The sequence below is a fragment of the Aricia agestis genome, chromosome 15, assembly GCF_905147365.1.
Source record: "Aricia agestis chromosome 15, ilAriAges1.1, whole genome shotgun sequence".
Lineage (NCBI taxonomy): Eukaryota > Metazoa > Arthropoda > Insecta > Lepidoptera > Lycaenidae > Aricia > Aricia agestis.
In genome coordinates, this window is record NC_056420.1 from 2237549 (window position 1) to 2253904 (window position 16356).

At 37.8% G+C, this 16356-nt stretch overlaps 1 long non-coding RNA gene across 1 annotated transcript; it reads left to right on the forward strand.

Annotated features, from left to right (window-relative positions):
* The first annotated feature begins 971 nt into the window (after positions 1 to 971).
* Positions 972 to 8513, forward strand: LOC121734197. The gene is made up of 3 exons (XR_006036674.1): positions 972 to 1608; positions 2350 to 2359; positions 8501 to 8513. It is a non-coding gene; the product is annotated as an uncharacterized LOC121734197 (long non-coding RNA).
* The last annotated feature ends 7843 nt before the right edge of the window (positions 8514 to 16356 follow it).

Here is a 16356-nt window from a genome sequence, read left to right on the forward strand (position 1 = left end):
GTTTTTAAATTGAAGAATGTATTTTGCAATAATTTCAAACTTATACTTTTATTATTTTTACTGTTTTGTATTCGGTTTGGTTTCTGTACGCAAATAATATAAACGAGAAAATATTTTTGTCTTGTTTTGTCTTATGCAATAAAGTGTTTTTAACGGTTTGGTACGGAACCTTTCGTACGCGAAACCGTCTTGCATTTGCCCGGGTTTTTACTTGTTGGTAACACTATTATTTTTATTACTAACGGCTTATGATTAATCAGGGTAAGTTCCGATACAGGCTATCCTAATAATCCGGACATTTTAAGCTAACATCAACGGCTGCACTTAGGCTTCAGTCTCAAAACCAGCGGGCAGCGGGGCGGGAGCGGCGCGGCGCATGACATTGTAAAGATTTATATGGATAAGCCGTCTAGTACGCCGCGCGCCGCTCGTTTTTCGGGGTCTGCGTCAACTTGAATTATATGGACTTACCCCTTTTCTGAACTTACCCTGTTTATCCCGTTTACCTTAGTTTTGTGTATATTTTGTATTTTTTATAAACTTTATTTAATGGTCTAATAAAACAATTTTACCATGCATTTATATTTTGCAAACTTATTGTGCAATTATTTTAAAATGCTAGTGTTGATTTATAAACATAACTTTGCATGTAAAATGTAGGTATTTGTTCATTATGATTTTTTGAACATAATATATTATTGTATTTTTACAAATTTATCTTTAACAAAGACGAAATTCTATTTAATATTATTTGTAATGATGTCTGTAAAACTTATGCAATATATAGAAATATTTCTGCTAATGCATTTTGCTTAGGACTTTCAACGCATTCACGTGTCAATACTGTCCATACTCCGATAAAAATAAAAATAAAAAAATAAAATAAAGGTGTGATGTGAATTTACGATATTTTACACATCTGATTTTATTCTCATGTTTAGACGTCAAGGTAAAAAAAATAGTGTAAGGCCTCGGCTTCGAAATCAGCGGGCAGCGGGGCGGGAGCGGTGGCGGCGCGGTGGCGCGGGAAGCCGTCTAGTACACCGCGCGCCGCTGATCTCTAATCTATACATTAGAATGCGCCGCTCACGCGCCGCCGCCGCCACCGCCACGCTTCCCGCTGATTTCGAGGCTGAGACCTTAGTGACACATTTGAAAACACTTTATTTTTTACCTGAACGTCTACAAGTAAGCAAAATGGTATAATATATCTAAAATATCTCTAACTTTTTCGGCGTGCATTCACATCTTTTGTAGAAAAATATCATAAGAATTTAATAATATCATAAAAATACACACTATATATATTATAAATTACGACTGAAGAAACGTTTTCTATGTATAGTTATGAACTTAAGTTTTTTCCTATTATGTGGCTAAAGAAAGCTTTGATGAAATTGTAAAATATTACTACATATTTTATCGTTTTCGATGCTTTTTGTAAACATAATAACGTTTTGTTTGTGATTAATAAACGCTACATGTACATTATGAAATTGTTTTAGGATTTTTTATATAAAAATATGGTCAGTTCACACCAAAACAATATGCGATGCGACGCGTAATAATATTATGCATAAAATGCAGCGTAGTGCAACGGCTAACGCTGTAACATTATGTTGCAAAAATATTCTAAAAAAATATAATTTTGACATTTCATATTAAATTTTTTAAAAGTTATACAGGGTGTAACAAAACTAAGGCTTGATTAAGACCGCAACGCGACGCGTAGATGCATTTCTAAATTTATATGAATTCGATAGATTAGCAAAACGTCTCACGCAATTGAGATCTGTCAAATCCATACCAATTTATGCCGCGCCGCGCCTCGCCTCGCCTCGTCGCGTTGCGGTCTGAATTGACCCTAACTGATAATATTTTGAAAGTAGCAACGCTGAAAGAGTAACTTTGTTTTTAACTTTTGTATGGGAAAATCCGTGACGCTTGGGCGCTTGCGTATATTGCGCAAAAAAAATAATTCACGGTGAACTCTATAGGGTAGGGTCCCTTATATATAAGGGACACACACACATACCTTAAAGTATTATCACTTAGTTTTGTTACATCTTATATGTTATCGAGGAAACTCGATCGCTATTGTATACGAGATACATAATACTTATAATATTTAAAAGTTTAAAACTTTTCTTTACAATATGAACAGTCATACTCACGTTAAGTTTGGAGTGAATCTGAAGTCCTGTGGCCGTTGACGCTGAGGTTGTGGAAGGTTGGCCGCAAACGCAAATTTTCCGCATTCGATTTTCGTATTCGGAATTCCGTGAAACTGGCGCATTGTTCGTTTCTTACATGCGAACGCGCCGGTTTTCACTTGAAAAGTACGTGCAGAATTCGTTCCGTACGGAGAAAAACGGACGTGTGCGGCAGTTAATGTATTTCGTACTAATTCTATGAATTTGGATTTCCGAATACGGAAAACGAATGTATGCGGCCGGCCGTAATCACAAATCAATTCAACCGTTAATCGGTACGGAATTTTAATATTTTACTAACGACTCATTACAAACTTAACGCGAATAATCTATAGATATAAACAGTTTAAATCTTTAGGGGTTAAAAAATAAAAATACTTATGATAAAAAAATACTAAAATATACCGTTCTGAGATTTTGTTGAATAAATATTACTCTTTAAGCAACTCTTACTATGAAAAAAGCTATACACTTTTGGCTGAAATAACTGTTTTTTTCAATTGGAAAAATTACTTCCTTTATAAAAGTTGCTTATGTTCAGAGTGTATATTCATTTAGGAACGTCTCAGAAATTAATAATATTATTCTGTATACTAATTAAAATATATACACAGCCAATAATTAAAAAGGTCTGCTTGTACGTGTCTGGCAGGTTGGAACACTCACACGCCAGATAAAGACAGCGAACCTTATACAGGGTGTTTGAAATAAGGTTACTAAGCCGAAAAGGGGTGACTCAGGGGGTTAATATGTCCAACTTTTGTTTTACGACTTTTGGAAATTCGCGAAAAAAATGTTGATTTACGATAGTAAAAAATTCACGTGATCGACAAAGTTTTTATGGAGAATCAATTTTTTTTCTCGAATTACCAAAAGTCGTAGAACAGAATGAACTCTGAGTCACCCCTTTTCGGCTTAGTATACCTTATTTCAAACAGCCTGTACGCTGCGTAAAATATTTTTTTTAGTAGAGGAATATTTTCAGTTTCAAGATAGATAGACAGACTCTGAACAAAAAACTTATCGTATGTATGTGATAAAAATTCCTATAACCAGCTTTAAACATAAGCCATAAATGTGTGCCTGACGTTTTTTGGATTTTTCATGATTTTTTTAACGCTTATATTAGATTAGTCACATTCTGTTTTTGTACTCATCACTATACGTCTTATCTCTGTCATTAATATAATATACTGCTTTTTCGTTTGTCCATGGGCGACGGTAGTTGCTTTCCATCAGGTGACCCATTTGCTCGTTTGCACTTTGCCCCCTTATTTTATAAAAAAAAATAATTGTTCAGTGTACTTACGGACACAATATACACCAAAGGGATTTAAAATCTCCCGTACCGTGTTAGTAATTTTAACATCGAATACGATATCGCATATTTTGAAAGAATGAGATCACATAAGGGAGCATACCCATACTACGTGACCTATTTTTAAAGACTTTTGGACCCCCCCCCCCCCCCCTCCCCCTCGTGACCACGCGTAGTATATGCCAAGAACCCCCCCCCCCCCCCTTCAATTGTTCACATTGTATTGACAATAATAATTTTTAATCATTTTGTAAGTAGAAAGAGTATCTAGCAAATGAAAATAATTTGACTCATGTTTGTACTTTGTGTTAATTAAGAGGAAACACTTGGGCCGTTTTTCCATACAAACGTTGTTTCCTCCCTGGATAATGCCGAGAGTTATAATTTTTTTCCTGAATATCTATAATATCTATGGCCACTATTAGCATGTTTTGAGTCTTTTTATAATTTAATTATAAAAAAAGATATGAACGTTCAAAAACCAAAAAATGGCCAGATTTTCCGCTGTGTTCAAACATCCAGAAAACAAATTTGGCTAGATTATAGAAAAAAAAATAAAACATAGGAACACAGCTCAAGCCTTGCTTTAATTTTTAATGAAAAAGGTACTTAAATCGGTTAAGTTTTGGAGAAGAAATCAGGGACAACGAATCGTTGATTTTCAATTCAAGCTGAAGTTGTCTCTATCGCGCTCTGCGGCGGGAGGCTTGAGGTTTAGGGAGACAGCAATAGATTTTACGAATACCGTACTTGTTTTTCATTTCTCTAGCCCTTAGTGTATCCTCCTAAGTTATTTATTACAAAAGAATCTTTGCATGTTTATAATAATTATTACTACTTAATTAAATATGAGAATAAAAATAACGATCACCAAAAATACATTAATACCCAATAGTTTGCCAAAGAGAAATACTTGACACTAATATTAATAAAGATATACTATACAAGGTGTATCAAAACTAAGTGATAATACTTTAAGATGTGTACGTATTCCTTATATAGTGCAAATAGCAGCGCTAAATGTATGGGCAAGCGCCCCAGTGTAACGAGTTTCTCCATACAAAAGTGAATAAAAATTTTGGTCTTTTAGCGCTGCTACTATCACAGTGAACTCTATGTCCTTACATAGAGTTCACTGTGATAGTAGCACATACACACCCTAAAGTATTATCACTTAGACTTATGTATAATATATATAATAATAGTCTAAAATTACAATAGAACAATCAGAGAAATTAACTTCTAGGCAAATGGCGGACCCAAGTAATTTGGTCGCGTTTAAAGTTAAACCCAACCGACATATCACAATTAACATTGAATTGACATGATCCGACTACATGACGTTGGTCTGTCATCTATCTAGGAATCAATTTCATCGATGGTACATACTAGCTATTTTAGTCACGACTGTAATTCAAATTGTAATCGAACACCAAATATAGTAAATGATCACCAAGCTTGACAGCTTCACCAAACTTCAAAATGCCTGATAAGTGACAACTGTTTTTTGTCTTTGTCTGCTATAAATAACCATAATAAATGCCAGTGTCAAGTATTAAATGGCGAGGAAAAAAAAATCGTACCTATGATGCCATAACTCTTGCACAACGGAGTAACCGCGCGGGATTCGGGAACCGTACATTTTCCCGAGACACAAAGTATCCTATGTCCAGTGGCGTAAATATAGGGCTGGCAAAATGCCACGGGCCCCCGACCCAAATGGGCAAAAATTTTTAAGTACATAATATTGTTTATTATAACCGTGACGATTTTTACTGATAGAGCCCCATCAATTTGCCACGGTCCCCGGATTGTATAGTTACGCCACTGTCTATGTCCTTTTTCGGGACTCTTATGAATATATTATGGAGTTATCCATGCCAAATTTCAGCAAAATCTATTCAGCAGTTTAAGCGTTAAGAGGTAACAGACAGACACACTTTCGCACTTATAATATTATAAGTAAATTAGTAATATCAGTAATTAGTATATTAGTATGATAATATTATAAATGCGAAAGTGAATATTGAAGGAATTAGTAAAAAATATTGAACCGACAATAATTTTATTTATATAGTTTTTTGAATTACAATATATTATCTATACTAATCTATATCTATACTAATATTATAAGTGCGAAAGTATCTGTCTGTCTGTCTGTCTGTCTGTCTCGCTTTCACGCCAAAACTACCGAACCGATTGTAATGAAATTTTGTATACAGATAGTCTAAAGCCTGAGAAAGGACATAGGCTACTTTTTTATTGGAAAAAAGGGTTGTAAGGGGGTGAAAATACGAAAATTTGTTCAAATTAAGTTAGTTCCAAAAATTCATACTAGATGGCGCCGTGCGTCTCTTAAATCGCGCTAACGCTTGCCCAACATCTTTCTATAAGAGGTGGTATTATCATACATTTTTCGATTGTTACTTCTTTTTTCGTTATTTAATAAGTCAGTACTTTATATTATATACAGTGACGTAACCTTAAACCTATCAATGATAAATAGTTTATGGGTAAAGTTGTGTAATTGGGGGGCTAAATAAGCTTTAAAATTTGGCATAAAATATAAAGTTTGATTTAAAAAAATGAAATATGCACTGCACACACTGCACAGCTGTTTCGATTTAAGGGGTTTTCTTTATAAAAGCTTTTGACACCAATTTTGTTGCCATCGCGCGCTATAAACTGAAGTCCACGCGGACGAAGTCGCGGGCAACAGCTAGTTATACATAAAACAATGATATTAAAAATAACTTGCACGTGATATTTTATAAATATTCATGCGAGATTTAGATTTAAGCATGATTAATATTCGGCATGTTGATTTCGATACGTTTCCCAATTCCGTCTCAGAAACGAATAAAACGTTAATTCACGAATCCAAGATTGGGAAAATTTGCACCCTACAACACAACAGCACCTCGTACCGCCCATATTTTCCTTATTCAGAGCACTTTTTAATGTTTCTTTTCAACGTGTTTTTATTTTTAACTAGTAAACCGTATTTTACAGCTGATCGCACTCTGACACCCACGTGTTGCCTGAATCTGCCACTCGCCGCGCCACTAGAGATATCCAAGAGGCCTATAGGCCCATTTACCGTCAAGTGCAAGTTAATTGGCCAAGTTTCTTTATCATTCTTCGCATTTACAAAAGAGACAACATATTACTATTTCATTTGGTGCAAGTAGGACTAAATTGTAGGCTAGATCTTACCTTATATTGTATGGTAAATTTAATATAATGTAATAATATTATATAATGTATTACTCAGATTAAAAGCAAATGACGTCAAGCACACACACAATATTACAAAATCATAGTGCACACATAGATCTTACGAGAACAACTTCCATAGTGTATATTTCAGAACGAATAATATTGTATAAGATTCTGTAATAAATATTGAAAGTATAATAATTATGTTTTTAATTACGATATTTAGATATTTCCTGCAATTGTATAGAATATAGATTAGTCCATCGCACGGGAATGGTACATGTTTAGAGGATAAAAACTATCCTTTCCTAGGGCTCGAAAGTATCGACTAAAGTCCTGCATACCAAATATCTGTGCAATAAAAATTAAGCAAGCTCAAACTGTTAAATATTAATAGTTATACAGTATTGAACAATATTGAACAGTTTGAGCTTGTTTAATTTTTATTGCACCATATTATTATTGTACCAATATTATTGTAGGTTTAGGCGCTGCCGAATAATATGGCATGCATGAGAGAAAGAGAAGTATTATAGCGTATCCGCAGCTCTATGTATGTGGTATTGTTTGAAGCTATCTTAACGAGTTTCAAACTCTACCCCACAGATGGCGTTGCAGATATCGATTTATAAAAATAACTTAAACTGTCTAGACCAGCCTTTCCCAAAGTGGGCGATAAGGCCCCCTTGTGGGCGATAACGCCCTCTTGTAGGCGCTGAAGGTGTGGGACCCAGAAAAAAATGGGGTTGTTGTGTAGAGGCTTGGGGGGTGATTTATTTCATCTGGATGCGTATTAATTTGATACAATGGGGTCGCTTAAACATACTGGTACTTGGCTAGACACAGCGTGGTAGATTTTTTTCTCAAAGTGGGCAGTAGACAAAATAAGTTTGGGAACTACTGGTCTAGGCTCTAGGGTCCAAAGAAAAAAATTGCGTTCTACATTGCTGCTATAGGATCAAACACTTATCAAAAGAAAATTTTAGACATATTTTTTACACTTTAAAATAATTGGAAAAGAAAAAAACCTTATTAAAATAAAACTTCGTTTATTTCATAATTTTTTATGCTCTGATAATAACTAACAAAAATCCCATACATCCCATAGGCAGTTCTTTAGTCATTCAAGTGAAATAGCTCATAAGTTTGTTTACTGAGCGACACAACTTTTGGATAAGTTATAATTCACTGTTGGCAAAAGGTTTGAAACTGCTGCAAATTAGGGCCCACTAAAGACTAGACCTATTATAAATACGACAAATGAAAAAACAGATCGTTTGACTCGTGGACAAACACGGCAGGATCCATCTTGCGACAGCAAAGCAGCAGGTGAAAATTGTACAATATACGAAACAGATAATAATATTAGATTACTACTTAGTATCGAAATTGTTTCATAGGCAATTTACGGACCTACGTTATTTGGCCAGTCACGTTAAGGGTCCCCGCAGACTTACAATTTTAAGTTGACCGACTAAATCGTATAGTATGACTGTTAGCTATGGCGGCTTATGACAGCTCGCATATTGCATCCAACGAAATTGTACAACTTTTAGTTGGATGTAATGTGCGAGCTGTCATAAGCCGCCATAGCTAACAGTCATACTATACGATTTAGTCGGTCAACTTGAAATTGTAAGTTAGCGGTCGCTCTAAAACCTCAGCGGAAAAATTACGACTAACTTAAATTTGACAACCAGTAAGGGTGAAGCCAAACGAGCGTTTGTGAGTCGTGAATCGTGAGTCGCAGAATTTCTGCCGCGTAAATATCTTTTCATACAAATCATGAGTCACAAAATTACGCTCGTGTGAATCAAACAGGACTTTTGTATGAAACTGAATGCAGCAGAATTTCTGCCAGCCGAAATTCTGCGACTCACAACACTCACAAATTACGCTCGTTTGGCTTCACCCGACGTCCTAGTGGGCGGCAGATTTAGTACATGCGGCGGAAATAAAGTGGCCTTCAGTCATAAAAATATAAATCCGGCCCTGGATATAACCCGTCCAAAAAACGTAGATCCATTTGTCTGAATCAACTTCCCTGATATTACAATTCTCATCGACTACGGTTACACGGTCAGTCAGGCATCAGTCCATCACTTTGGTAAGGAATGATGATCGTGTAACCGTGTGATTGACGGACTGATAATTTTTTTATTAAGTAATTTTCAGCCATCATTCTGACGTAAGCCTCAGCCTGATGGACTGAACTGGTGCCAGACTGACCGTGTAACCGTAGTCTTAGGGCCCGTTTCACCACTTCCTGTGTGTCGGATACGCTATCCACCACAACTTGACAGATGAAGTATGGAGAATCTGTCAAAAAAGTTGTGAATAGCCTATTCGGCACTTTATCGGACAGTGGTGAAACAGGCCCTTACTCTCGCAATAAACCCTACAGTGCGAAGTCCCAGCTTAGTAGCTCTGTACAGCGGCGGCAGCAGCATCAAAATGCTTGTTATCAGGATCATACTTCTCCCGGAACGCCTTGTATTCGGCTGGTAGATTGTCACGCAGTCCCTTGAGGAATACTCTGAACATGTGGCGCTCCCGGTCGTTGCATTCCCGGCAGCCGTCGTCGATTACCTCCATGAAGTGAGCTGGGGCAGGTGGAATAAAAATATAACAGGTGATCTTAGAAAAGGCTACGATATGTATCGACCTACGCAGTACGGCGTTAGGCTGCGTTTCCACCAGAGATGTGTTGCGAGGGATGTGTTTTTGAGAACCAATAGAATCGCATCATTGACGTGAGCTTGCCACGACATCGCTCAGCGCGGCGATGCTATTGGATCTTAAAAACACAATATTCCTCGTAACACCTCTGGTGGAAACGCAGCCTTAAGGGGGGGGGGGGGGGGGGGGTCTACGCTGGGCGACCACACAAGGCGCTGGAGAAAAAGGGACGCCGAGAACGAAAGAAAACGGGCGTCACAGACAATACCAGCACCCTGGGCACCGAAGACATCTCGCCCAGGGCGCTGGTAGTGCCAAAACCAGCACTGGACCTATCACCTACCTTACGTCTGCAACTCCGTAGCGCAGAAATGCGTTTATCGTGCGGGAACCTGAATTTTCCGGGATAAAAATTATGCTATGTCCGTACTGAATACGCATATAAAATTTGGTAAAAATCAGTAAAGCCGTTTCGGAGGAGTATGGTAACTAACACTGTGACACGAGAATTTTATATATATAATAAAATAAAATAATAAGATGAGGTACATACACCACTTCTTTATGTTAAGTAGCCAGTACATGACTGTAATCTGTACACAATGGCCAACGATGGCCCACTGCAGCTGCAGGCTACGTTATTGCGCGCCACGCCTGGAAATCGTCCGCCATCATACACCATTTAACCCTGTCTACATGACTATAGTCTACGGCTATGGCTTGTAGTGGGATATGATTGGCCATTGTGAAGAGGCCACTTACACTCCTTATAAACAAAGCTATGTCTACTTACTCTTGTAGCCCAAGTTCTGTTTGGTGCAGGGTCCTTTATCGAGGAAGCAGTTGAGATTCCCCCGCAGAGTGGCCACGTCCTTCACCAAGTCTTCCACGTTTAGGTTGTCATCAACGTCGGTATACCCAGCAGCCAGAGCGCAGAGACCCAGCAGCAAAAGAATTCTCATACCTGCTAAGTTGGAAAAAACGTTGCAATTTTATCAAGGACTGTCCGTGGTCTAGTGGGTAGACCTTTAGTTCGCACTCGAGAGGGTGCAGGTTAGATCCCGGGTGGAGGCGTGTACCAATGAGACATTTTCAGATCTCAAGTACATAATAATATAAGGACGCTCGTACGGTGAAGGAAAACATCGCGAAGAAACCCGCACATAGTAGGTGTCAGACGTATTGAGCTATTCATCCCCCTGGACTAAGCCGACTATGTTGCGAGAACCATGTGCTTTGGCAACTGCTTTTAAAAATCTGGTCCCAGGCACTCATGGGCGTACCCATATTTTAGCTTGGATGGTCCCCCCCGGATGGTCGGTAACAAAAAACTATGAAAATTGACTTTTATTAGATATAATTGACCCTACCTGGGTACGCCCATGTAGGCACTACAGTATCTGAAGAGTGGTTACTTCGCTCTGAAAGTACTGTATAAATATTAGACTAGCTATTGCTCGGGACTTTGTCCGCGTCATCTCATAGGCTCGATTTATATTATGTGCCCGAAAGGAAACAAGGCGCCGGATCACCTGATGCTTGATGGTAACAAATTGCTGCGGCTCATGGACCGTCAGAGGTATTTTTAGCGAAAGGTTTCAAAAATAATAATATTGAAATAATGTTTTCAGCTAATCACATTAATATTAAAATAATCAAATCTTACTTATTATAATAACTGGTAACTTACCCATTTTTGGATGGTAAATATTTCAATTCCAAATATCCAAACTGAAATGATACCTGGTCAGTACTACGTTGGCTTTTATATTTTCGAAGCAGGCCAAAAACATAGTAAATCTACATAATTTGGGGATATTTATTAGTATTACCCTATAACTTATAAATATGGTTTATTACTTAGCTCATAATTACAGAAGGTACCTACATTCCTTAAACAAATAAATAAGGTGAATGAAGCTCATTAGTAAGTATTTATAGTCCATTTGCTAATAATAATTTAAATTATAATGTAATTGTCCTTGTTAACCGACTTTAAAGAAGGAGGCTATCAGCTGTTATTCGACGCGTACTGTATACGTATGTAAGTAATATTTCCAGAACTGCCCAGTTTTCGTATATAACATAATATCTATATATTAATACGTGAGCCAAAAACTTTGTAATCCTTTTTACGAAAAATGGGGAAACGCAAGTGTATGAAATTTTGCACAGTTATAGTTTATATGGTGAAGGAGTGCATCGAGCTAATATTATTTTGAAATTATGCTTTTATCATACATTTTTTTAACAAATAAAACATTACACACACTACAATACACACACTAGGAAAATGACAGATTTTTGAGTGACAAACCAATACATACGAATTATACTCTTTTATTTATGGTTGAAGTCTGTTGACAACAAGTTGACAAATTGAAAATGGATTATTGTTTTTTTTATTGAATCTTAGATACTATTAGACAATGTTTACACGGCCAGTCTGAGATCAGCTGTGTCCCAGAGACAAGAGTTGAAAAACATATGATAAAGTCAATATTGTTTTACAAAATATAGGTAGTAGTTCTAACGTCGTTGAAACTAAGGTCGTTGAAACTAAGGTCGAATTTCGACCATTGGGCGAACTCTAGTATATTATAAATGTGCCAAATTTTTAAAAGTGTATGTATGTATGTATGTATGTATGTTTTTATGTTTGTGTTCGCACTTCGCATATCTCCGGAACTACAAGTCCGATTTAAGTGATTCTTTTCTTGTTGTACTAGGTATTGTTCAACTAAGGGAATACTACAAGTTTCATCAAAATCGGTTCAGTAGTTTTTGAGATAGGGAGTTTTAACTCTTAATTACGTACAATTTTGAAGCTGGTTCAAAAAGGCACTAGCGTGGAATTGCTCTTGAAGCGCCCTTCACATACTCTGCGTTCCGGTGCTGGCTATCACATTGTCATGTGTAGCCCTTGGCCAGGGCCCCTGTAAGGCTACTGGCGCCTGTGTGCAAAAAAGGATTCTAGCGCCCCTTTAGGCAAATTTTTTGGGTCCTTGGTTTTGGCGCCCCTAAAGATGGCGATTTGGCGCTCCTAGAGGATGGCGCCCGTGTGCATTGCACACATTGCACATAATATGGTAGCGGGGGCGCAGCCCTTGGCCAGTAAAGTATGACGACCGCTGAGTTAGGGAGTGTTGCTTTAAGGTAGCAGCAGTAAGTCAACAAAAATCTCGAAACGGCTTCTTTGATGATTTTACCATTTCAGCTGAAGTTTCACTACAAACATAAAAACTTAAGAATTAGAGGTATTACAATAAGGGCATTACCAATCTGTTGCTTTTCGGTTACTTTTCACAGATTTTAATTGTTATGGAAACACTTTAAGAGTCCCGTGAAGTACGAAAAATTAACAGTTTTCGCGCGATAAACGAACTTTTGTGCAACAAAGTCGCAGGCAACATAATATTATGTAGGTATTATAGTCTACAACTCAACACTAATGTCGTTCTCAGAATTCCACGCGGACGAAGCCGCAATCAATAGCTAGTATTAAAAATCTTATTAGCCACTTCACTGCGGACTTCAAAACTTGAAATCGTGGAAAAATCGTAAATTTGCTGTTCGGCGTGTAGAGTGTGGCCTAATGGGGGATTTTAAAACGACCACGGGTACTTTGGCGGGCGGCCAGACTCCGAAATCATGCAGACACCCCCTTGACATACATTACTGGGGAATATTTATGACTATTTGTGGAATATACAGTCTGTCAAGAAAGAGTAGACGCAGTACAAAATCGCGTCGTTATCACGACACAAAAGGTTTTTTATCTCTTTATATTTCCACAGAGAACGCTTATTACGTTTTAAATATTAGCATGTGAGATATGCGTGGAGGCCGCAAATCAATCTTACACATTTTTATCCCGATTTAATAAGGTTTTATATTTTTTATGTGATTTGAAAATTGTGTACAGCATCTACCCTTTGACAAGCTATACTAGTGTTCCGGTGTGCTACTGGTGTACCGTGGCCAGTTACTGGCCAGTGGCCACGGTACACCAGTTGGAGTGCCACAAATGACATATTTTACCTACATATTCCCAGTTTATAAGAACCAAAAAAAAGGCAACCTCTCAGGACGATCGACGAAAGGTACGGGAATTGGGATCAGAGCACCCCCGTACACGCTGACTAATTTGTGGTGTACCTCCAAAATTCTTCATTTTTTAGCTGTACCTTGAATACAAACAGTTTGCGGAACACTGGATTATATTACCTGGTAGAGGTTTTGGGCCGAAATGAAAGCCGATTAATCGGTTATTAAAGTCGGCTAAAGCCGGTACAGAATCTTTGGGCATGATTTCTGAGGTTTTGACAGGAGTTTATCCATTCAACAGTGTTATGATTGATTAATTTTGAGCGTTAGCCAATCAGCACTTGTACGTACAACTAATATATATTCTGTGCTAGTACATACTAGTTAAATTCCTGGCAAAATGTCCCAGAACTGATAATTCGAGTAAGTATTTCATCTGAAAATGTCAAATTTTGTGAGTCGTGAGTACTCGTGAGTCGCAGAATTTCGGTTGGCAAAAATTCTGCTGCATTCAGTTTCATAGAAAATTCTTACTTAATTCACACGAGCGTAATTTTTTTTGTCATGAGTCATGATTAGTAAACATAATTTACGCTCAGTGCCGTAAATAGCCTTTTTTGCGCCCTGTGCGAGCTTCTATATAACTGCACCTTTGTTTTTTAACCGACTTCCAAAAAGGAGGTGGTTATATGTTTGGCTGTGGATATTTTTTTAATACATTGGGAAACATCTCTGGGGCGCGGGCGGCGGGAACTTATCGGGAGCAATTCGAAAAATAAGGATCTGTCTTGCCATTCTCCCCCTGAGTCTACGCCCTGTGCCTGGGCACCGGTGGCACCGACCTATTTACGGCACTGTTTACGTGACCGAAATTCTGCGACTAATTTAGTAATAACTTATAATATCGGTTAACATTATTACAAACCATGTAAGCCAATCCAGCACTGGATTGGATTACTGGATTGGAATAATGTAAACCGACCATAAACGATGCAAAATTTTATTCTTGCAGTAGGAAATACCTTAATCCTTAGGGTCAATTCAGACCCTAAGGATTAAGAAATTTGTACTGAATTGACAGATTTCTATTGCGTGAGACGTCATACAAGTCTGTCAAATCCATACAAATTAAAAAATGCATCTACGCGTCGCGTTGCGGCCTGAATTAACCCTTATCTTATAGTTATCTCTCGCATTAGCTTTGTATACAAAATATATCTTACATATTTTAACAATATGTCACACAGTACGGCCATCAAAAAGTCGTTATAGTATCAACCGACGTCACCTTATCTCCAGCTGGGTGTAAGCCAACGCCAACGTCTCAACCCTCAAAACTTTGTCAAAATGATATACTCGTAAAATATGTTGCAAATATTTTATAGCACGCGAAAAATTATAAGTATTGTACTGTTATCAGATAATGATACCTCTTCACGCCCAAACCGCTGAACCGATTTTGCTGGAATTTGGTGTGGAGATCTTCGATCACTAGTGATCGAAGATGGAGATACTTTGAGTCCCGGGAAAGGACATAATATGATACTTTTTATCCCGGAAAATGTACGGTTCCCGCGACAATTTTGGTGCAACGGAGTTGCGGGCGTCATCTAGTAATCTATAATGTATTTACCGTGCATGGAGAGGGCCTCAGAGGTAAAATCAAACATGAACGTCGTCTGTATGCTTTGCCAGTTGGCACTGCATGTTGGACCCACAGGGATATGCAGCCTGCTGCCTGACCGACCGACTTCCCAAGAATATTTAACTTCATACGTCGGCTCCATTATAAATGACTTACCCTTACTTGTTTAAGACTGTGTTTATGAGTAGTGACGAGGAAAATTGGTCTTGCAGCCAAGTTGCAGCCTTAGTAAGAGGTCTTGCAAAAAAGCAATATTAGACTGACAATATCCTAAAACTAGAAAAACCAAGACCAAGACCGATAACAGACAGATTTGACCAAGACCAAGACTGTACTAGGAATACCAAAACCAAGACTGTCTTGGTCTTTTTTTGCCCATCACTATCTATGAGATCTTTTTTTTTATGAATTAAGGGGGCAAACGAGCAAACGGGTCACATGATGGAGAGCAACTACCGTCGCCCATGGACACTCGCAGCATCAGAAGAGCTGCAGGTGCGTTGCCGGCCTTTTAAGAGGGAATAGGGTAATAGGGGAGCTTAGGGAAGGGAAGGGAATAGGGGAGGGTAGGGAAGGGAATAGGGTAGGGGATTGGGCCTCCGGTAAACTCACTCACTCGGCGAAACACAGCGCAAGCGCTGTTTCACGCCGGTTTTCTGTGAAAACGTGCTATTTCTCCGGTCGAGCCGGCCCATTCGTGCCGAAGCCTGGCTCTCCCACCTATATAGATCCTGATAGTTTTAAAATTAATGTTAAAGGCCTGAAACATTTAATTACCCATCCCAAGTAGCACACTTCAGACGCCTTAAATCTATTTATTCTTTAGGAGTACCTACTAATCATGGCTTTTTTATAGACATCATAGACATTGGCATTCTATACATAGATTTGAATAAGAACTAAGTTTCTAATAGAAAAAAATATCTAGTGTTCCTTGTTTTAAAACCTTTATAAGTTCATTACACTGAGTTAAGAGCAAATTTGATTGATTTGTTATGGACTATATTTGCTCTGTTAAAAGCGCTGCTGTAGTTCAATTATTCTATAGACTTATTATCACAAATACTTTTTAGGAATTGAAATTATTTGTAGAGCAATTACTCTAAAAGTAATCAAAAAGGTTTTTAGATGGATTTGTTAGGTACTTTTTTAAGTATATACTTAATAGAATCAATGACTAGATACTCAATAGTGTATATTCTAGTGAAAATCCAGTTTCCTCCTTCATAAGGGAA